This window comes from Sus scrofa, chromosome 18, assembly GCF_000003025.6.
Source record: "Sus scrofa isolate TJ Tabasco breed Duroc chromosome 18, Sscrofa11.1, whole genome shotgun sequence".
NCBI lineage: Eukaryota > Metazoa > Chordata > Mammalia > Artiodactyla > Suidae > Sus > Sus scrofa.
Window position 1 is genome coordinate 39103913 of NC_010460.4, and position 18169 is coordinate 39122081.

The 18169-nt window shown below is 40.0% G+C and overlaps 1 protein-coding gene across 1 annotated transcript in view; it reads right to left on the minus strand.

Moving 5' to 3' along the window:
• The window catches only part of NPSR1 (neuropeptide S receptor 1), a 270293-nt gene that overhangs the window by 161414 nt on the left and 90710 nt on the right, over positions 1–18169 (minus strand). The window contains 1 exon segment of the mRNA XM_021079326.1: positions 17719–17874. The gene's annotated coding sequence lies outside the window, so the exon portion shown is untranslated.

Sequence of the window (18169 nt, forward strand, 5' to 3'; positions counted from 1 at the left end):
GCATATGGGAGGGACTCTTGATGGAAGACAATGTGAGAAGGGGAATGTGTGTATGTATGTGTATGTATACATCACCCATTCATATATACATACACTGGGTCACTTTGTTGTATAGCAGAAATTGTTACATTTGTAAACCCACTTTACTCTAATAAAAAGGTTTTGTTTCTTTCTTTTTTTTTTTTAAAGGAGTTTCCATTATGGCTCAGCAGCAATGAACCCGACTGGTATCCATGAGGATGTGGGTTCAATCCCTGGCTTCAATCAGTGGGTTAAGGATCTAGTGTGTTGCCGAGAGCTGTGGTATAGGTCGCAGATGCAGCTAGGATCCTGAGTTGCTCAGGATGTGGCATAGGCTGGCAGCTACAGCTCTAATTTGACTCTCAGCCTGAGAACTTCCATTATGTTACAAGTGTGGCCCTAAAAAACAAACAAACAAACAAACAAAAACAAAAAAAAAAAGAAGGAGAGCATACAGCAATCCCTAGCTGTAAGCAAGTCTGGAAAATGAGTGCCTGGCTTTTAAAGGCTTGACAGTGGGAGACAGCAAGGAAGAAGAGTGTCAGAAATGCCTAGCGAGTAGCTGAGATGTGTGGTGACTACAAGGAAACCCAGAGGAGAAGCAACCTACTGCCATGTCAGCATGTTCTCCTTCTCTATGTCAGACCTGGCTGTGCTCCCCGTGCTGCACGCCCGCTGCCTTTCCCACACCCACTGAGGGCACCACTAATGGATCACGGCACTTAGTCCTACTGTGCCCTAGCATAGCCTTGGAGTTATTCTCAAGATAGTATCCTGAGAAATTGTTCAGGTTGGCTTAAAAGGTAAAATCTAGACTCTGATTTGGAAATTTTGGAGGAAAATATTCTTTCTGGCTTTGGACCATTTTGATTTGAATCTCCAATCCACTTCTCTATAGCTAGTCTCCTTTGGCAAGTTAGATATCTCAGCCTTGATTTATTCCTAAGAGAAATGAGGACAGTAATGTATATACCAGGTGTTGGATGGATTAAGAACAAATACACCTTGAGAGCATCCGGGACATCACAGAGGCTCAGTCTATGCGAAGATTAACAGCAGATGACTAGAGGGGTTGGCATAAAAGGACCCCTTGAAGATGCTGGAATTGAGGAGTCACTTGAAGTAATGCTGCCCATTGTGCTGGAGGGTGGGAAGGGACGGCAGAGAGGCAAGATGACATTCTGGATAGAGGGGTAACTAGAGGAAGGTTGTGAGGTAAGAATTTGAGAGTAATATTAGGACAACAGTGGAGACTTCAGGCTGTTGAGTAGGGGGGAGAAAAAACAAAAACTAACTGCTAGCAGATCTGGGAGTGTCTTCAGAAATCCGAACTTAATTCCATAGGAAAAAGGAAGGCGTTGGAGATGTTTTTAAGCAGGGAAGTGGTCTGATACCCTCCTGGTTTACTTCAAGGAAAACGTCTCTCCTTTATCATAATATTTAAAAGCAAGATTTTCATTGTTATTTGATGGTTAAAAATAGATATTAATTGGCTTGTTCTCAGAAGCAACTTTTGCCTTATGCCAAGATATGTGGTAATTTTTTTTCTTTTCTTTTTTACAGCCTCATCTGCAGCATATGGAAGTTCCTAGCCTATGGGTTCAATCAGAGCCTACACTACAGCCACAGCAATGCCAGATCCAAGCCACATCTGTGACCTATGCCATAGCTTGAGGCAACACCAGATCCTTAACCCACTGAGTGAGCAGGGATCGAACCCACATCCTCAACATCGTCATGGGCACTATGTTTGGTTCTTAATCTGCTGGGCCGCAATGGGAACACTTTTTTTTTTTTTTTTTTTTTGGAACGTTGGTTTTTTAAGTTAAAGTAGTTGAATGATGCAAAGACAGAAACTGATTCTTACAGAAGTGTAAAACAAAACAGGGCATCCTCCTATGTAGGGCTGGATTTTTTTGCATATTTTTGGTATATAATGTGGATATAGTATTGATACTTGAAAAGACCTATACTTGGAGGACTCTGGAACCAGATTAACTGGTTCAGTTCCAACTCTGTCACTCTTTGCTGCATGATCTCAGGAGTTATTGAACCTATCTGGCACTCAGTTTCTTCATATGTAAAATGGAGATAATAATAGTACCTAACTTTGCATATAACTCATTTTAGAATAGACAGTGTATGGCACATAGTAGGTGCTCAATACATATCATTGGTCATATCTTCTCAGTCTCCTTTGCAATGAAGCCTGATGTGATCTGACTGGAAAGGGAGAAACCTGCATTTACGGAGCGTCCGCTATGCACTAAGTAGCACCCTTACTACAGCTACTTATTAAAAATTTAGGCTGCACTGGGAACTGCGCCAGGTGGTTTATATATGTTATATGCCATCTCCATTTTGCTGATGAGGAGACTGAAGCTCAAGGAGAATTTTAAAGCCTAAATCACATTCACTTAGCTAGTTAAGGCAGAAAATTCCAACTGAGGTACATGCAATATCAAAACTCAGATTATTTCCCCAAAGACATGACAGAAAACAGAGTGTGATGGGGTCAGGAAATCTAGGTACTATTCTGAGCACCAGTCCTTAACAACTACACTTTGGTGGAATTACTTAATCTCTCTTTTGCTTTTTATAAATATGGATATAATATTATTACCCCACCTGTTTCAGAACTGATATGAGACTTAAATGAGGTAATAAACATGGAAAAAAGTACAAGAGCATTCTAGTGCAAGAAAAGAGAATGGCATTTGAATGAATGAAATAGAAGATACCATCATCGTCATCATTGTTACCAATAAACATAGGGAGTAAACTGGCAAAGTTCAAGAGAAAGTGGAAATCAAGTATGAGCTTTGCCCTGGGCAGGTTTCGTCTTGGCTCCACAGGACTCTCTGGGAAATTAAACAATGGAGGTATTAATCAGGACATAAGAGGAATCGTGTGGAAAGTACAACAGGCAAGACGTTTGAAATAAATAAAGGTTGATTTAGAAAGTAATTTATCCATACTTTGGATGAAATTAATTTCTCTACCCAGTTGACATCTGATTATGCACATCAGTTAAACCTTCAAATGAAAAAAAAATTAATTTTACTTTGTGAATCCAAAGATGGGATATGTTTTAAGAAGTATCACATGCCAACAATTAATTTGAGCTGCTTGGAACGTTTTGAAAAATTAAAAATTTATAAACATAGAACACACTCATGTGCCTGTTGTAGTTAAAGACCATATGTTGCCTGAGCAAGAATTCATTATTCTCCTCATGGTGTTTCCGTTATTTGCCTGTAATGGGACTTTAACCATTTGTGACCACTCTGTAGATCCATATTGCCTCAAGTTGCTCATTGCAGTTAAAGTATCTTTTGGAAGAGAGTAAATCAAATAGGGCATATATATATTTAACATCTTATTTTAAAACATTTAGGAATTGAAAGGGCACCTTATGCTATTGTAATGGTATTGGAGCCACGGAGTCCTCTTTATTTGGAAGCTGTACTGTCTGATCCCTAAGATCCTTCCTCCTTTGGAACAGAAAAGGTTGGCAGGGAGCAGAGTACGTCTTTCATGCACTTGGAAATAATGTTGGTCATACACTCACTGTGCTAACATATTAACAGAGGATACATATAGAAAGATACATATTTTTTCCAATTCATAACTCCAGTTTTTTTGGGATTCTCCCAGCTAAGCCAGATGGTGAACAAGGTCTCTAATAAAGTCTAGAATTTAAAAGAGAAAAATAATGTAACTAGATCTTGGAGATGGATTTTCCTCTTTGCTTCTAAGAAGTTCCTGCCAAGAAGACATCAAGCAAGAAACAATCTATATCACTTAAGATTTAAAGGAAAGAAATAGCTGTAGTTGGGTTTTCTCTGTCTCTGTAAGGCTTTTTGAAATGGAAACAAACAGTGCTTGATCTAAGCTTTAAATATATGGCCAGGAAGATGACCGGGCCACAGATGCTCTAAGTTCTGTTAGAGGATGGTTGCAACAACATCCTGAAGTGTGTTACTGTGACTGTCTTCAGCCTCCTGGCTGCAGGACTAAGGGGTCTTCCTTGTGGAACTCCACGGACTGATGGAGAAATGTTTATTATAGTGACTCAGATGAGAGCCAAGTAAACAATGGCGGCTCCTGGATGGAGCCAGCCCAGCATTTCCTAACTTCCTTCAACTGGTTTAGATGAAATAATTTGGCACCATCTTTGAGGCTCTTTGAGCCTGTGCTCCAACCGCTTTCCTTTCAGTCCTTCAGTTTTTACCTCCGCCAAATAAAAGGAATGGCAAATAAAAACAATTTTCTTTATACAATTGGAGGCAACTGTGAGATTTTTTTTTTTTGAGATTTTATGAGTTAGGGGAAGGAGAAGCAAGATGTCAATTCAGTATATCATTGTCAGAAGACAAAATAGTCAGGTTCTTACAATATTGTGTGTGTAGCATGTTTAGAAGATTCCTAAAAGTTTATAGAAAGAAGGAATAAGCACAGACTCAAGAAGAATCTAGGGTATCATAGCATGTAAATTGATTTGAGAACCCTACAAGACATATTTAAATGCAAAATATATGTACTCATGTCGTAACCATGAGTTCCATAATTAGAGTCAATACTCTGCTAAGGAAATTACATTTTATTTTTCCTTAATAACAACTCTATGAGGTCAATATTAGAAGGAAATTGATGACCAGGGAGATTAAATAATTTTTTCAAGGATGAAAGACATTTTTCAATACTAAAAGGAAAGACAGGTTTCAAACCCGGCTTTGTCTGACATTAGAGTTGTTGTTGTGAGTGATGCCTTATGATGACAGAGTGTTTGCAGAAATGCTGCCCTCTCCTCTCTGTTTGCTGCCCTTCCCTTTCCTTGCATTTCGTGATCTACTGGACTGTAAGCTTGGTGAGGCCGCAGATTGTACCTGTCCTATTTTCAGTTTCATCCCAGCACCAAGAACAGTGCTTACCACAGAGCAGGTGTTTGATTCTATTTACTGAATGAATGAATGAAAGAACAAAGGACGCTCTGAGCTTCCTTGATGACTTTGAATTGAAAAGTATTTCAGAAAGGTTGAACTCTGAATGTAAAGACAGACATGTTTTAACCAGTTAATTTCATGTATATTTTTCCTTTTCTATATGTAAAACAGGGATATATGATAAAATCTCTATTTGAATTAACTTAAGACAGCTTTTTAAACAAGTGTAAATATTTTCTGGTTCAAAAGAAAGCTTTATGTGTGGCTTAATTACCAGTGTTTTTTTTTTTAATGTCTTAGTGGTACATAACAACAGTGGTATCTCTTCAAATTGTTTTTAATTCTTAGAGTCTATCATATATTATCCACACAGTATCCCGGACAATTTTTTAATAGTGTAATTTTACATTTATTCAGAAAATTGCAGGATACATTTACTTTGGCAACGATACAGTTCTTGCAATCATATGGTACATTAATCATACAGTATTCATGGTCTTAATGGCTATTTTTATCAAAAATTAATTTTATAATAAAGTTTAGTTTTGAGATCAAGATAATATGCCAGGCCAAATGGAAGTTTGGCATTTGTAATTAGAAGCTTCTAATTACATCATAGAGTTTGGATGGTATTACAGAAATTTTTTTTATCAGTATCTGTTCTCTTTGCTAAATTTTTAAAAAAATTATAGTTGATGTATAGTGTTGTGCCAGTTTCTGCTGTACTGAATCGTGACCCAGCTGTATATATACACATTCTTTTCCTCATACTATTTTCCACCGTGTTCTATCTTAAGAGATTGGATGTAATTCTCTGTGCTGTGCAGTAGGACCTCATTGCTTCTCCATTCTAAATGTAATCAGGACAATTTTTTAAAAAAAATTTAAATCAACCACTTTCTCTCTTCTGCCCATGCCCTCTAAGTCGCTTCTCATTTCTGCAGAGTCCTTACCATGGCTGGTAGAACTGCATGTGATCTGCTCCTTCCCTGGCTTTACCCGCCTGCCTGACTCCAAGCCAGCCCCTTTCCAGCACACCAGGCTTTTTTCCTTTTCTCTGCCAACATGCCAGCCATGCTTCTGCTTCGGCAGCTTTGCAATTTCTCTTCCCTCGACCTGCTATTGCTTTATTCACAGGCTTTCCTAAGACTTAACATTCTGATCTCTGTTCAACTGTTACTTTTTCAGAGACCTTCTTGATTATTCTCTATTTCCCTGCTACTCTCTATCTTTTCAGAATAATATCCCTGCTGTATTATTCTCCACAGGACTCACTATTCCCTGACCTTCTATCATGTGTTTGTGCCTCACCTGCCTTGCTCCTGCCTTTCCCTCTCCCCCCGCCCCTCCCCCCACTAGAATGCACATTCCAGCAGAGACTAGGTCTGCTTTGCTCACTAATATATCTCCAGTGTTTTGAACAATGTTGGACACACAAAGTTCTAAGCAAACGTGTTAGGGAACATGTGTTAGGGAATGGATAAACAGGGCTCTCTAAGACCAACCCAGATCTGTGGGAAAGCATCATATAATGAGCCATGATATTGTTGGGGGTGGGGGGACTGATGTCATTTAAAAGAGCCAATATACTTTGTACCTGAGGGAGGGCTCCTAGAGTCAAAATTCAGAAATTCAAACTTGTTTTCTGATTCAATGGGCACTAATAACAGGAATTGAGATTTAAAAAATATGTATATATACCAGGAGCTGCAGAGAACCAAATAAATAATGAGGTACGAGGTCCTCTCGGCATCGGGAAGGTCAAAGCTTGCCCCTGTTGAGCACTAGCTGAGTTGGGAGAAGATGGTTCTGTCTTGATATCCTACTAATTAAGGTAAACAACTGCCCCAATTTTTATTCCAAGCCTATTTTACTGTTTTGGACCCCAATCATCCTTTTCACGCTCCTAAATAGGCATAGAGTCCTATTATTTGCAGACACTCTGTACAGAAGCTGTGTGGCAGAAGACTTTTCTAATATTTCTTAGCTTCAAAACACTCTTCTGTACTCAGCTTCTAACCAGGTCTCTGCAAACGCCATTTGTCCATCTGCTCCTTATTACTTCTGCCAATAGGGGGAGCCAGAGAGAGGGTGGCTTTGCTCACCCTGAAAGAAGAAGGCGCCACGCTTCTTAAGGTCTGTTTTCTCTTCATCTCAGGCAACACCATTCCAGTGTATGTCCATCCTGGCAGGGGCAGGAAGTGCTAGTAGCAGTAGCTATCTGGTTTGTTGTTGGAATGAACCTCATGGGATCCCCTTAGGGATAGCAGCCCTGACTGGTCAGCACCTCCTGCCCCGAGGGTTGGGTCCCAGCTCCTCAGGAAGCCTTCTACAAGCCTAGACCAACCAGGCAGTGCTCTCTCCGCACATGGTTCCATCCTATTCCTTGGGACCCCGCCTTTAAGCATCTACATTTTAGTAACCCCGTTCCTTCTCTTTGTCTTCCCAACTCTAGGGATCGTTGCTAATTCTTGAAGTTACAACCTCCATAATACCTCAGTGTCTCCTATTTGCATTATCAGTTCTCCAAAATCTAATTAGCTATACTTTGTATTAAATTCTTTTTGTGAAAATAATTGGTGTGATCGCTACCTTCTGGCAGGATACTGACTCGGACAAACCTAGAGGAAGGACAGTTGTTTTTTTTATGGAGAAGTAAGGGGTTCTCATTTTACCACTTTAGAAAGGTGTCAGAATTATCCTCCCAAACAAGATCTGCATTCTAATACTATTCAGATCACATGGATAGTGTTTTGAGAGAAAAAAGAAACAAAATTACAATCTAAGGAATAGAGAATATCTTTTATAAAATGTTAATAACTATGAGAACCATAAAACGGAACTATCTGAATAATAGAGGTTAACATGATTAAAAAAACAAATGTGAAATTCTTAAAGGAGATGATTCATAACATACTGTTGAAGGAGAGAAAAAGGAATCAGATGTAATGTACCTTATTATTTCTATTATATGTGGGAGTGGAAAAGGGCAGGCAGAGGTAAAAATACATTGAACGTTTTGTCTGATGGGCAATGTCAGTGGATGCAGTTGTGTGTTTCATATTGGTAGACAAATTTAAGCTCTTTTTTCCTCTAACATAAAGGCTCTAAACATGATAAAGCCAGCTCATCTTTATATCCAATATTCAAGGAGCCAACAATCTAATTACTCTTTGCTTAAACATAGAAACACAATTATCTTTTTATTCTTTTAGGTCATTAGTGTTATATATTTATATTTTATAATAAGGAGAGGATACAGATAAGCCCCAAATAGTATCATTCAGATGATGCTAACATCAATATCTTGCTGTGTTTTCATTTTTTTATGTGCTCAAGTATTTATATATGTATTTACGTGCCTATTTGAAAATATATAAATGTTTATAACTCGTTTCTTTCCTTAAAATATATCATGAATATGTTTTCCTCACCACTAAATATCACAGAATAGTTATATTGGCTTATTGCCTGTTCCCTCTTGGATTCTTCCCCACCTTTCCCTGCTCTATTCTCAATTGTTGGGAATTATGTATCCCTGGTGTCATTGCCTCGTTCATTTCCAGGTAGACTAACTAAAGTGAGGAACTGGTGGAAGACTGGAAAGCAAAAGCCAGCATGCTTCTCTGTCTTTCTCCTTGAGTGTTATTCTTTTTGTGTGTGTGTATTTTTTTTTTTATTACTCAGTGAGTTTATTACATTTATAGTTGTACAAATGATCAGCAATGAGTCTCTTGCTAGACTCCAGCCCCTTCCTCTGCAGTCTCAGATTCCCCTGGAATCTTGCTCTGGTTCCCACTGGGACTCCAGCTCTCACAGGAAGGTCTCAACTTCTGGTTCTGGTGACACCACTTCCTGCCCATCATTAGTCCAGGTGTGAGGATGTGAGCAACTGTCTGCAGTTGTAAACTCTGCATTGCCTCGTCAACCCATTTGCCTTCTCAGTTCTTCTGTCACCTGTATAACCAATTCCCTGACTGGACTCTGACAGTGACTCTACTACTGAAGTAGGTTTATTTTTCTTCCAGTTTATTTCAGGAAAATTATGTTTCTCAAATTGAATTTTAAGGAGCTTGTAGAGGGCACTAATGTTAAATTTTCAAAAAGAATTCACTGACATTTTGATTGAAATGATTTTAATTTGTAGGTTAATTTGAGAAGAACTGCCCCCTTGATGATGTGATGTATTCATCTGTGTGGGCTGCCATAACAAAATTTCACCGGCTGGGTGGCTTAAACAACAGACATTGATTTTCTCACAGTTCTGGAGGCTGGATATCCACCACTAAGGTGCAGACAAATTTGCTTTTTGATGAGGGGTCTCTTCCTGGCTTATAGATGGGTGTCTTCTTACTGGATCCTCATATGGCCTTTTGTCAGTACATGGGAGTCGGGGGGTCTCTGTGATGTCTTTTTTTGTTTGTTTGTTTGTTTTTTTTAGGGCCAAACTTTCGGCATATGGAAGGTCCCAGGCTAGGGGCTGAGTCAGAGTTCCAGCTGCCAGCCTACACCACAGCCACAGCAACACAGGATCCGAGCTGCATTCTGCAGCCTACACCACAGCTCCCAGCAACACTGGGTCCTTAACGCACTGAGCGAGGCCATTGAACCCGCATCCTCATGGATCCTAGTTGGGTTTGTTAACCACTGAGCCACGACGGGAATTCCTGATGTCTCTTTCGTAAAGACACTAATGCTGAGGGGTTCCGGCTGTACACTTGTGACTTCATTTAACTTCAGCTGCTTTCTTACTCCACATACCACTATACCGGGGGTTAGAAATGATCTATTAGAAGGAGAATATACACAAATGAGTGCAGCATCAGCCGCTTTAGGGGGAAAAAAAGGAGGAAGAGCCCTAAATGTTTATGATTTAATGAATTACGGTACATAAAGCATAATGAAACATGAAGCTATTGTGCATATGTTTTTACAGATATTGAAAATACTTGACATAATATATAGTTAAACTTGACTATAAAATAGCAAGCATGGCAATATTAATAAACACGAGTAAAGAATGATGGATTGTTTATTATCATTATGTCTTTCAAAGGCCCTTTAATATTACTGTGATATTGTCTTTTCTATTAAAAAATCAATGATCCAGTACTTGATTTAGCTACTCAACTCTTATCCTTCTTTCTGCTTCTGACTCTCTGGCGTGAGTGAACTTCTTGGCTACTTGGCCCTCTCTCCTCTGACTCTATAAGGAGTAACACATTTTCAAAGGTCTCCTGTCACCATCATCATCTTTATGCTAAACCTTTCTCAGATCTTGGTTACCTTGAACTTTATATAAACTTTAATGCCACAGATGCCAATATTATATCCTAAGTTCTTTATTTTCTCCTAATGTGTTATTGTAAAAAAAAAAAAAATCAACCACAGAGAAAATCTGAAAAGATGGTACAACTACAGCTAGGTTAAAAGTATTTGTATTTCATTATATTCTTTCTCCTTTCTGATATTTATGTGTATTTCTCACATGTGCACATATAGATGTTCTTTCTGCTGAACTATTAGAAAGTAAGTTCCAGTTATGATATCTCACTCCTAAATACTTCTTCATGCAGCTACACTATCCTCCCATTTAGCTATACCATCACACTTAGGAAAACTAATAGTTCCCTAATATTATCTAATTTTCAATATATTTGAATTTATTCAGTTGTCTCAAAATCTTTTGTTACTGTTTGTTCTAAACCAGAATCTAATCAAAGCTGACATATTGTACTTGACTATAAAGTCTCTTTCTTTAAAAGTAAGTCTCCATACTTTATTTCCCATGATACTTTCATCTTTTGAAAATCCCACGTGTATATATGTATTTAAGTTCATTTGCTTCCACTCATGTTCAGCTTTATAATTTGATCTTTTTTTCTTTTTGATTGAACACACATAAGACATTCACGTGGTTTGAAGGTCAGAGGTGTAAGAAAGGTTATTAACATGTTACTCCCAGAGAGAACCACTTTCATAAGTTTCCGGGTCATCAGTTCTGTGTTTCATTTTGCAAACATATACTTGGTTCTTGTTTCCTAAAAATGTTGATACATAAATTCCCCCTTTTTCTTGTACAAAAGGTAGCATTCTGTAAACACTGTTTTCTGGAGACCCCTATATCGGTTCACAGAGGTTCACATTTCTCTGTAAGAGCTGCGTCATAGTCTACCTGTGGATGCTCTATGGTCCTTCACTGATAGACATTTGTTATTTCGATAACGCCACAGTTAATAACAAAGTGCATGTACTTTTTCATAGTTTTGAAGGTTTGTTTTCAGGGTAGATCTTGAAGTGAGATTCTTGAGTCAAAAAGTGAATGCATGCATTGATCTGTTGATTGTTTCCAATTTTCTTCCACACTCAACAATGACTTTCTGACTCTCTCCATTTGGTTGTCAGAAGACTGCATTTTTTTTTTCCCATGTTGACTCTTGACTTTTTTTTATTGTTCACCAGAAATAATCTGCCCTTCCAGCTATATCTTTCATCCACCTATTCAATAAACGTCTGTTGAATCTAATGCAAGGTAGGCACCAATATTTGAGAGATGAACAAGTCACAGTCCCTGATTTCAAGGCGCTCATGGTTTAATGGAGTGAATTGCAAACTTATATTGAGCCATCAAGAGTAATGTCTTGATAGAAGCATAAAAATAAAGTATTGTGAGGAGTTCCCACTGTGGTGAAACAGTATCAGTGGCATCTCTGGAGCCCAGCAGAATGGTTTATGGGTCAGTGGATGGAGGCAGAGGCTTAAAGGCTTAAAGCTGCACCTTGAAAGATGCCCAGAACCAAGTCTTCGCAGAGCACCTTTGTTGAATCCCTTACGCATTGCTTGAAGCAGCTGATATGCAGCTTGTTGTTGATGTGAATTGAAGCATTCCCCTTGGGACAACCACAGGGAAGCTATGAAAACATTAAAGGTAAACCAATTTCCTAAATATTTAAGGGGACACATAAAAATAATATAAACAAACAAACAAGAAAACACAAACCCCCTCAAGGCAGCTTCTTGAAATTATCAGTGAAAAGGCTGTCTCTCTCAAAGCACAGTTATCTGTGCCAAGTGAAGTCTTTTCTTGATTTCCTTTGCTTCTTAGAGATAACAGAACTGGGTCCTTTGGCTAAAGTGGCCGAGCTACTGCCTCTTTGCTGGCACCCCAGGCCGGATCTTGGAAGAAGCCAGCCATGGTTCGTAAAAGGCAGCAGAAGGCGCCCATCTCCACGGGGTATGTATGACTCTCCCAGAGGTAAAAGTAGCAGATGGGAATTTGAATCCCAGAATTCCATATTGGGAGCTTTCTTCGAGCCTTCCCAGTTAGTCAGAGAGGAAAATTAATTCTGGCTTCATCAACAGAGTGACTCTCATTAAAGTTGTTAAATAATGTACTTTCAAATGAACTGATAATTAAATGAAGGAAGAGATGCAACTTCCCCCATTCCCAGGGGGTGTGATGGGGAGCAGAAAGAAGAATTTTATCTGTTGTAACACATTTTTCTGGTTTTGTGTCCTTTTTTTTTTTTTTTTTTTTTTTTTTTCTGAAGAAGCATCCTGGTTTAGAGAAACAAGTGCTCTGTGGACGTTCCAGCATCACATGGATGAGCCGAACGACTGGGACAAGTCACATGCCAGCTTCAGCCTTCCGTCTTTAGCTGTAAAACCGGTCCCTCTCTTCCAGCCTCTTTAGGCAGTTTGCAGACACGTACACCAGCTCTGTTACTCATATGGAATTGGTAGAACTTAATATGAGACTCAGTACAGCATGGAGGTGGATGATAACAGCTCACATATACAGCCTGACTAGCTACCAGGAATTGTTCCAAGTCAGACGTTCCAAACGTTCTCATTTTGTGGCATTCACAGTGACACTGTTTTTTTTTTTTTTTTTTTTTTTTTTTTTCCCATGGCACATCTGGGCCAAAAGAAATATTCATCATATCCATTTACTAAGTAGATGATGGACAAATGGGTTAATGTTGATGATGATGTTGCCGTCGTCTCAACAACTTGATACCTATTTATGTCCTGACAGCTTAAGAGCCATTTGAAAACAATGACATACTTTTGTATCATTTTTAAATAACGTCATTAGCTATAATGGGATGTGTGTGCCTGTTGGGTGCTGTACAGCTTCTCAAATGTGGGGATTCGACTGGACACTGCCACTTTCATGTCGGCTCCACATTGGATTTGGGGTGGTATTGCCTCCCCACAGTGTTAACTGAGAACCCAGTTTGTGAAGATATACCATCATCAAAAGGAACGCAGTGTGAGCTAGTGTTGAAACTGTGAACCACTTTAAGCTAGCAGCTCACGCACTGACAGGTGTCAGATATTTCCCTTGAAGGTTCCCTTGAAAATTTGAAATATCTCAGCCTTGTGGTCCCCTAAGCCCTTTGGCATACCAGGCGGAAATCACAGATCTAAGACCTTTAAATGTATTCACTCATTTAATCTTCACAGTAGCGCTGTGATTGACTGTCTCCGTCACTGCCCCCTGTTTTGGAGATGAAGACTTTTGGAGATGAATCTCTCTGCCCAGATTAAGAAATATGCCCAAGGTCACGTGGGTAGTAGAGCTAAAATACGAACCCAAGTATTTTGGCTCTAAAGCCCTTACACTGCACAAACGCACAGGTCAGGGATCTGGAAACACTGCCCAGGATCTGCTGGGCCCTGGACAAGCTAACTGTCCCCTCCAGGCTTCAGTGCCCTTTTTTTGATAAAAGAGGATCATCACAAGTTATCTTAAGGATTAAAAGAGACAACAGCCGTGAAGACCTGAGCTTAGTGCCATCACTTCAACTGGTACAGTTCTGCAAAGGGGTTCATTCATCCATGTTTCGTGTCATCTTTTCATTACCCTCCTTCTCACGCGGGTCTTTGTAAGAGAGAAGCATTGGGCTATACGGGGGAGGTCTGGTAAGATTTTGAGGAATTAACAGAAAAACATCAAATGCTTTGGTTCAAAGTCTTCATCTGCTGGTATAAATAAAGGGAGAGTGAAAAAGCTGAGAGTCCTCCTTATCTGACAAAAATAGGAAAGCCCATCATAGTGTGGTCCTGAAGCCTCCTTTTCTTTTTCATAATAAGTTAAAAATAAATAAACCCATCTCCAAATTAAAACATGAAGAACAGAGGGAGAAAAAATTGTCCCCTACCTCCTGACCAATTTCTTTCTGCTCCAAAGTCTAAAATTGTTTTATTCATGTCCTGCAAATGTGTAAAAAAGTCATTCCAACATGTGCAGCCCAGGGGAGTCTCCCACAGGGCAAAGTCTTCCCTCAGAGTCTTGTGCCCCATTTCCAGAGCTTTTCTTCACATGAACTAAACAGAATTGTTTGGTTTTTTTGGCCATGCCTACAGCATGTGGAAGTTCCCAGCCACAGCAGTGACAATGCCAGGTCCTTAATTGCTAGGCCACCAGGGAACTCCCTAGAGTATTCTGCTTTAGTTAGCAATGGCCTTGGGTAGTTGTGGGCTGCTCCTCTGTACTACACAGAATAGTTTAATAAAAAGAGGATGAACCGTGAAATGGAGCAAGTCGTGCTTTGAGTCTCACTCCATTCTGTGAAGTCTCAGCTTTAATGTGTCTGCCTTTCCTCACCTGTAACACTGGGATAACAGCACAACCCTTTTGGCGTCATTGGGAAGATTACCTTTGAGAGTAAGTGTGAAGATAAGGTATATAATAGACTTTGTATTGACCTAGAAAATGTTCTATCCATGTTTTCTCAACTCCAGAAGTTTGTTTCTATGTTCCTGCCACCTCTTAGTAGAATACAGGAGATCCTGGGCTGTTTTCTTAAGGATGCTTTTTTCTACCTGAAGCATTTATGTTCCTCCTAAATATTTTCCTTTTCTCCCCCATAATATTAAGAGAGAAATTGGTTTCTGAAATGTCGAAGAGTTCACATGTGCTACCGTTTGCACAGTATGTACTCATTTGGCTCCTTTTGAATGGAAATGAACATTGGAGCCCTGGTAGAGCTATAAGGACATTAGAGAGAGAACAGAAAGGAAATTAATGAATAAATGCAACGTATCTTTCAAAACAGTTTCCCACAGAACAGGTTTTCTTGAGCCATCTTTTTAATCTTTGGGGATAAATATATTTAAGAAGTTTTGTCCTAGAGCATTTTCTCTGCCATCCCCCACAGAGGTAACTTCAAGCCTGGATGAGACTTGCATAACTTAATTCTTAGAAATAACTGAAGAAATTTTGCCCCTCAATAGCAGAGGTTGATAAAAGGGAGGAGGTTGGAATACTTAAAATCTAGCCTCTCTCTTATACTTGATTAGTGGGAACTAGCGGGTTGGTTCAGTTTTAACTATTTAAATACAAAGGAAAGGGAGTTCCCATTTGTGGTGTAGTGGAAACAAACCCGACTAGTATCCATGAGGATGTGGGTTCGATCCGTGGCCTCGCTCAGTGCGTTAAGGATCTGGCGTTGCCCTGAGCTGTGGTGTGGGTCACAGAAGCGATTCGGATCCCGCATTGCTGTGGCTGTGGTATAGGCCAGCAGCTACAGCTCTAATTTGACCCCTAGCATGGGAACTTCCATATGCTGCAGGTATGGCCCTAAAAAGCAAAACAAACAAACAAAAAAAAAACAACAAAGGACAGGAAACTGCAGTTAGGATATTTGGCCAGTGTGGCAGTGGTGGCTCATGGGTGGTGGTGTGGCACATACTCCCAAGATTAAAAATTGCACTAGTATTAAAATAAAAATGTTTGTTCCATGTTTTGGCACTTTAGGTACTGTGTTTAGTTCTTACGGGATTTTTTTTTTTTTTTTTCATTTAAACATTACTCAACCTAAAAGGGACGCTTGAGGAGTTCCGCTGGGATGCAGTGGGTTAAGAATCCAACTGCCGTGATTCAGGCAGCTTTGGAGGTGCGGGTTCGATCCCCTGCCTGGTGCAGTAGATTAAAGGATCCAGTGTTTCCACAGCTACAGCTCAGATTCAGTCCCTGGCCTGGGAAATTCTACATGCTGTGGGTGCAGCCATTAAAATAAATAAATACAAGGGAAGTATGATAATTTGATAATTATCTTTATTTTATGTATGTGTATGAGGATACTGGAGCTTTGAGAAATTAAAACTTTGCTCAAGATCACAGGGCTGGCAAGTTGGAGATACTTGGAAAAACAAAACAAAACATCTGTCTATGCTCATTTTTTAGAGACTCTGATTCAACAAATTGGGATGGAACCTAAGAATGTGAATTTTAAAAACTCAGTGAGTGATCCACTGCCATAATTTGCCTGAGGACCAAGGATTGGAATTTCTAGGCAACTGCAGATCTATCATATCAACTAAACATTCTCCCTACAAAATGCTACTTTAATCTTGATTAAATTACACCATTTATCTTTGAAATTTACCTGATTCAAGAATTATTGATCTTTATGCTAATAAAAAGCTACGTTCAAACGAAATCAGTTTGCAGATTCATCGTTTTATTTATTCCATACCTGATTATTAAGCACCCACGAGGTACTTGGCAATCCTGGGGTTACAGAGATTTAAAAAAAAAAAACACCCACTATCTTTGCCCTAAAGGACCTTTCAGGCTTGTGGGGGAGCTTGAAACAATCTGAGAACATGATAGTTTGATACACTGAGCAGATTATTTTCTTTAGGTTGACGGATTTATTGAATGTGTACTTTGCGGCAGCCGAGGGAAAGCACTGGGTAATAGGGATGAACGGAACACTCACTACCCTGGAGCTCCCATTCTAGCTGGAAAGACCACACCTGACCCATGACTAACAGAGACTTAAAGTGCCGCATAATTAATCCATGACAATGATGTGTAAGAGCCATGCAACCTGGAAACTTGCAAAGCGGGGTCCTGGGTGAGCATGTGTCAGGTGGACAGGAAAGGCTTGCCTTGGAGGAGTCTTTTGTGCGGTGTCTCAGCAGGAAGAATTGTTCCTGACCGTCCAGAATTTTTTAAGAAGTGGTGAGGAATTCATAGTTATTGGGGCTTAGGGGGTTTGCCATTGCGGGTAGGAGAGCCCAGTGAGATACTCATGGGCAGGAGAGACCCAAACAGCCACCTGGAATCAGCCCAAGTAAGCTGCTATCCTTGGTTTCCAATCCAACTGTAAGTCAGTCTGAGTGAGAAACACCAGTGTGCTGATCCCTTCTAGACCCGGCGGCGGGAGGGTGGGAAGGATGCGCTCCTCTACCGGATGATAACAACTAATAGCTAATATCACGAGACGTCTGCTGTAAAAGCATTTCGTGATTATGTTATTTACTATTCATAGCAACCCTGTAAAGTAGGTACTAATTTTATCTCCATTTACAGACACAGCAACTGAGGCATAGAAAATCAGGTAACCTGCTCAAAGGTAACATAAAGAACCAAAGCCAAGCTCTGGCCCAGACTGTTTGCCTTCAGCGTTCACACATTTTACCACCTTTACTATCACTCTTATGAATAGTTATATATTAGCAGGCCTCAGGGGACTGTTTCTTGTGTATCAGGAACCGTACTTCACACGCAGTATCACTTTTCAAAATCCAACGGCATAATATTTTTTACCCATATTTAACACACGCGAAATCTGAGGACCAAGACTACCCGGCTGGTAAACAGCACGGCCATGACATGAACCATGGTCCAAGGCCAAAGTGCATTTAACCACTGCACGCTTCCTCCTCCACTTGAAAAGAACCAAGGGACCCAGGGAGGGGCAACTGCTACCAAACAGAACTCAAGTCCACTTACCTGCTGCGAAGCAAAGCCAATGTACCGGCAGCAAAGATGATCTTCTGAATTCTCCGTGGTGAAGAAGAAAACAGCATTTTTTGCAGGACGGCAAGCAAGGGAATGGGAGAGAAGCCTCAGATCCCCTCCAGCTTGGTCTCCGAGTTAGAGGTATTTCTAAGGGGGAAGAACAAAGAGGTTGGAATGAATCATCTTCTTGTGATACTCCTTAATTACAGTTTCAGAAGTCAGGATGTTTTTAATTTATGATGGTCAGGCCAGGCGGTCCATGGTTTGGGGATCTGTTACCTCCTCCTGCTCTGGAGAAACAACCTGAGGTTGTAGGTTCATCATGAAACCCACAACAGCCAGGTTAGTCACCTGATTCTGGTTGATCAGTGTTTAGTTAGCACAGGATTGAGGTCCAAGGGGACAGGAAAGGGGAAAATTTTTGGATAGATAGTGTCATAAA